The sequence below is a fragment of the Brassica napus genome, chromosome C8 (assembly GCF_020379485.1).
Source record: "Brassica napus cultivar Da-Ae chromosome C8, Da-Ae, whole genome shotgun sequence".
NCBI classification, from domain to species: domain Eukaryota; kingdom Viridiplantae; phylum Streptophyta; class Magnoliopsida; order Brassicales; family Brassicaceae; genus Brassica; species Brassica napus.
The window spans coordinates 21384352-21389675 of record NC_063451.1 but is presented as its reverse complement, the minus strand read 5'-3'; the positions used below and the strand labels follow the sequence as shown (position 1 = coordinate 21389675).

The following is a 5324-nucleotide window of genomic DNA, read 5'->3' as shown; positions in this document are numbered from 1 at the left end:
AGGGTGTGATCAGCTTCTGACTTTACAAAGCTTTTTCCATTGAGGGTGGTGCTCAACTTATGGTACCAAGCCCTTGGAGATTGCTTCAAGCCATAAATTGCCTTCTTTAATCTGAGAACATTTCCTTGTTTCACCATGTTCTCAAGACCAGGAGGTGGTCTCATGTAGACTTCATCCTCCAATTCTCCTTGAAGAAAGGCATTCTTCACATCTATCTGCCATAAATCCCACTCAAGGTTGACAGCAAGAGACAAGAGAATCCTTATAGTGTGAAGCTTGGCCACTGGTGCAAAAGTGTCTAGATAATCTTCACCATATACTCTATTCCCTTGCAACCAGTCTTGTCTTTTTTTCTTTCTGGTTTTCCATTGGCTCCATACTTGATAGTGTAGAGAAGCCTGCTTGTCACTGTCTTCTTTCCTTTTGAAAGTTCAGTCTCAAACCATGTATCATTCTTGATCATGGCTCTCATCTCATCTCCAACAGATTCTCTCCACTCCTTGTGTTGCATAGCTTCTTCATATGTTCTTGGAATGTATTCCTGATCCAATTCACTAATGAAGACTTGATGCTCTTCTGGATATTGAGCAAGGGAGCATACTGCATTTATTGGGTGAGCTACAGCTTCAGCATTGAAGTAAACTCTTGTGTTGATCCAGTGTGAAGGTTTCCTGATCCTTGTACTCCTTCTCAAAGGTTGTATCTGCTCAGGTTATGCTTCATTTCCTTCGCTTGGCGCCTCTACTTGAGTCTCAGCATCTGGTTCTAATGGCATCTCATCTTGATCATGAGCTACTGAGTTCTCTTCAGATTGAGCTTGTGTAGACTACTCAACATTTCTAGTGCCCCCCTCATGATCAGGATGAGTGTTCTCAACACTATCAGCTGCAGTAGATGCTACATTTTCAGGGACATGTTCCACCCTTGGTAGAGAGAAGGCATACTGATTCTCAGGCTCTCCATTACTCTCCTAAGGTTGTTTGCTCTATCTAAAGCTGATTGAGAAAGATCTTTGAGCTCATCCCAACTCTTTCCATCATAATAGCCTCTGGATTCTACAAACTTCACATCCCTTGATATCAAGACTATCCTAGTCTCTGGAACAAAGCATTTGTAGCCCTTTTGGTGAGGAGAATAGACAATAAACACTGCCCTCGTGCTTCTATGCGCCAGCTTATCTCTTTGTTCTCCTGAAATCAAGACAAAACACAAGCACCCAAACACATGTATATGATCTATGGATGGTTTAGTTTTGTTCAGTACCTGATATGGAGATTGATCTTGAAGGATCCTGGTAGGTATCCTATTGATCAAATAGCAGGCAGTAAGGACAGCATCTCCCCAATAGCTTTTGGGCATGCTTGTATGGAACATAATGCTCCTTGCAACCTCCATGAGATGTCTATTTTTCCTCTCAGCTACTCCATTTTGTTCTGGGGTGTATGGACAGCTAGTTTGATGAATCATCCCATATTTGGCCAAGTGTTGTTTAAAAGCATTGCTTGTGTATTCTCCTCCATTATCTGATCTCAGAATTTTTATCTTGGCATTGAAATGGTTAGATACATAATTTTGAAAATTTATGAAAGCTTCTAAGACCCTATCTTTAGATTGCATCAGTGTGATCCAAGTATATTTTGATTTTTCATCTATAAAAGTCACAAAATACTTATGATGCTCTCTAGATAAACATGGGGCAGTCCATACATCAGAGTGAATCAGGTCAAAGCAATTTTCATAAATAGTACTTGAGGGAATCCAAGAGAGAGAGATAAGAATATTTAAGGAACATTTTTCCTTAGATTGATTTAGTGTATGTTACATAAATAGATCTACCAAGGAGAATAAGACAATGAGAATGAATAAACAAATGGAGATGAATAAACTAATGAAGACCAGATTTGAGGAAATCACTTTCAGATAGTGACAACTCTCTTCTCTCTTCCTTCCTTAGCATATCATGTGACTTTGGCTTGTTTCCACACTCCAACAGCTCTATCCAGTTGCCTCCATTTGTTTAAATTCGTCCAAGACTTCAGGCAAGATATTTAAATCAGTCTCACACATTTCTTTGCTTCAGTTTTCCTGTCCATGATTTCCTGTCCATGATTTCCTGTCCATGATTTCATGTCCATGATTTCCTGTCCATGATTTCCTGTCCATGATCTTCTGCCCATGATCAATCAGGTTCTTCATGTCTTTACTCTTGCTCTTTATTCTCTTCATGTCAATAGCTTATGAAGCAGGTAATTTGTGGCTCATGGTGTTGTTATTATGATCGAATTGTTTTGGTTCTGCCATAGTCATGCTCAGAAGCACGATAAACTCGATAACCTTTATCATCATCACACATATCACTTGGAATTTGCATCTTCGGCATTGTTTATAGAAGATAGAACTTATTCAGGCTATATACTATTATGGAGGAAGAAGGTTCTAGGTGTAGGCATTTATAGAGGATTCCATTAAGTGGATGGTTTCTGTGTTATGTCTCTTACATTTTTATCGCTTTGAATCGGTATGGAGTAGTTTTAGGACTGATTCTTAGTTTCTGTTGTTGTTGATGCTGCTTTGGATCTGTATGGAGTGATTTTAGGACTGGTTTGGAATCTGCATCTTCTTCAGTAACCTTAATCATCATCACACATACTCACTTGGTGTCACTTCTATATATTGTTACAGAAGAAGGTTCTAGGTCTAGGCATTTACATAGGATTTCATAAATTGGAGAAGGAGATATGTACAAGAATATATGCACACGAATTTAGGTGTTTGTCACGCTTGTTTGAATAATGTTTATCTCCTGTTTTCTTTTGCAGGTTTTACCTCACTCTGGGTTACACTCTTTTTTTCAGCAGCTGTGGGAGCTCACATGCACATGTTGTGGGAGCTCACATGCACATGTTGTGGGAGCTCACATGCACATGTTCTTCAACCCTTTAGCTACCTCAGTTTGCTTTGACTTGGATTACATATCCTTGATTTTGACAGAATCGTGGGGATACCCCCGTACGCTCTTCTTTTAAACCGCTAGTTTTAACAGTTTTTAAACTAATCTTTATTTTTTAACTTCTTTGACATTTATTTGTCTTTTTGACTTTCTAGGTCTTCGCTTAGGAGTGTTGATGCTCATTGCCTTTCTCAAAGGGGTATCAGCAGGGTCAATCATGGAGCTTGTTTTTGACTGGGACATAAAGTGATTGTCTAGTAGGATACATTTTTTCTCCTCTAAATCATTAACTAACTCTTGTTATTGTTCTATAGGTTCTACATAACTTTACTGCTTGGAGGATCACTCTTATTCTCCTGCTTGTCTGCCACAACTGGTGCTGCAAAATGGAGAGATGTGAACTATCTTATGTCCATACTCCTTTATGTCATATCTATCCCCATTTGGCTTGAGTATTCTCTCTGGATTCCAAGAGAAGAATATTTGCTCAGGTATGAAGCATGCTCTTGTTTCTTGACCTTTGGTGTACTCGTGTGCAAGTAGTACTCAGACAGAGTAATCAATGGAGGCATTGACTTGGACCCTGTGAACCACACACTCTCATTCTACTCTTATGTGCTTATCCAATTCCAAATGCTCATGGTGAGATATATTCGTTTTTAATCATTGGTTGTTTTAAATTCAATTGCCACAAATAACATCATGTTTGCTCTCTCTTCTTGAGCAATTCTTGTGCAGTCACAATTTTGTTGCAGATAAGGATGAGAACGAAAGAAGAACAGGGAAGAAGTAAATGAATCTCATGGTAAGAGCTCTATGCTTTCAAAATGTGTTGCAATGGTTGTCTTATCATCAAACTTCTTATATTTGTCTCTTGTCTGTGCAGATAACTCCCTCTTAGCAACTAACAAGTACCATGTGGATGGACTAAGAAGAAAAAAGAAAAGTAGCAGAGTATTGAAACCAAGTATAGTATAGTTATTGTAATTACATTTGCAATAACTTATTTTGTGTGTTTGTTGGTTGATAAAGAAAAACAATTTAGATATTTCAATGCATTCAAGGCGGGGGAGAGTGGACTCGTGTCCTGCCATCATGTCAAGTCGACACATGTCCCACTTAGTGAGAGTGAAACAAAAACACCTCATGATATTGCATCTGCAAACATCACTGACCTTGGAGGTACTAACTTGTTCCACAAGTAAACCTATAACTTTACATAAATTAAAGTAACTTCCCTTATGATTTCTGTCCTTCAGTGATACCGTCTGTAGAAGCAAAGAGGAAGAATTGATGAAGCTGTCACAGAGTATGGCGAGAACTTTCTGTCTCACCATAAGCACTTCGTACGGACAAGCACTGTCTGAATCACCAAAAGAGACGGTGAGAATCACGACCCGGAAAGTTTGTGGTGGTGTTGTTTTATGTGGCGTCTTCACCACGTTGCTTCCTTATTCTCATCATCAAGTATTTGATCTTCTCCGCAACGATCATCATCGCTCTCAGTTAAAGATTCAAAACAAAAACCTTCCTCCATTGATTCTTGTGATCCAAGATACTGAAACTTTATTTCTTACCTTACTGAAGATGGAGATGTTGTTTAATGAGAATCCGTTTCAAAAAGTTGCTCATATTGCAAATGGATAACATCCTGGAAACTGCATTTCTCTTCTTCACTTCCATGTTAGTGTTTTTCTTTCTATATTAAATATTTTAATTTTAGTGTTGGCATTGTATATATCTCTAATAATTAATATTACAGGGGCCGAGTAGCTCATCGAATAATGTAGAGTGGATGCTTCAAGAAATATGCACTGATAACTCCGGGACTCTCGTGGTTTACTCTACCGCCGACGCCAACGCCGTCCATCTCGCGATGAACGGCCAGGATTCTTCTACAATTTCTCTTTTGCCCTTAGGGTTCTCTGTTGTTCATGTGAATCAACCCCATGTGTTTGAGGGCATTTCCGTCAATTTGGCTTCGTGCTTGCTCACCGTTGCGGTACAGGTCTTGGTGAGCGACTTCACCACCGCAAGTCTCAACGTTTCCACTACAGCTATCAACAACCGTATTTGCTCAACTGTCTACCGACACTACAAGAAAACATCAAGGATTCTGAGGGAAAAAATCGTCGGAATTTCGTCGGAATATCGTTATTCCGACGAAATTCCGACGAAACACGTCGTCGGAAATAATTCCTCGGAATTTCTTTTTTCCTCTGAAATCCCTCGGAATTTTCCGACGGAATTCCGAGGAAATCAATTTCCGAGGAAATTCCGAGGATCCCTTGTTTGTCGGAAAAGTCCTCGGAATATACCGAGGTAGAACTTCGTCGGGATAATTCCTCGGAAGTTCATCGATCGATGCGTGTTT

General features: G+C 39.4%; 1 long non-coding RNA gene across 1 annotated transcript; it reads left to right on the top strand.

The window, feature by feature from the left end:
• Positions 1-1972: 1972 nt before the first annotated feature.
• On the top strand, positions 1973-5117 carry LOC125591747. Its single transcript, XR_007327860.1, has 4 exons — positions 1973-3755; positions 3837-4132; positions 4210-4633; positions 4713-5117. It is a non-coding gene; the product is annotated as an uncharacterized LOC125591747 (long non-coding RNA).
• The last annotated feature ends 207 nt before the right edge of the window (positions 5118-5324 follow it).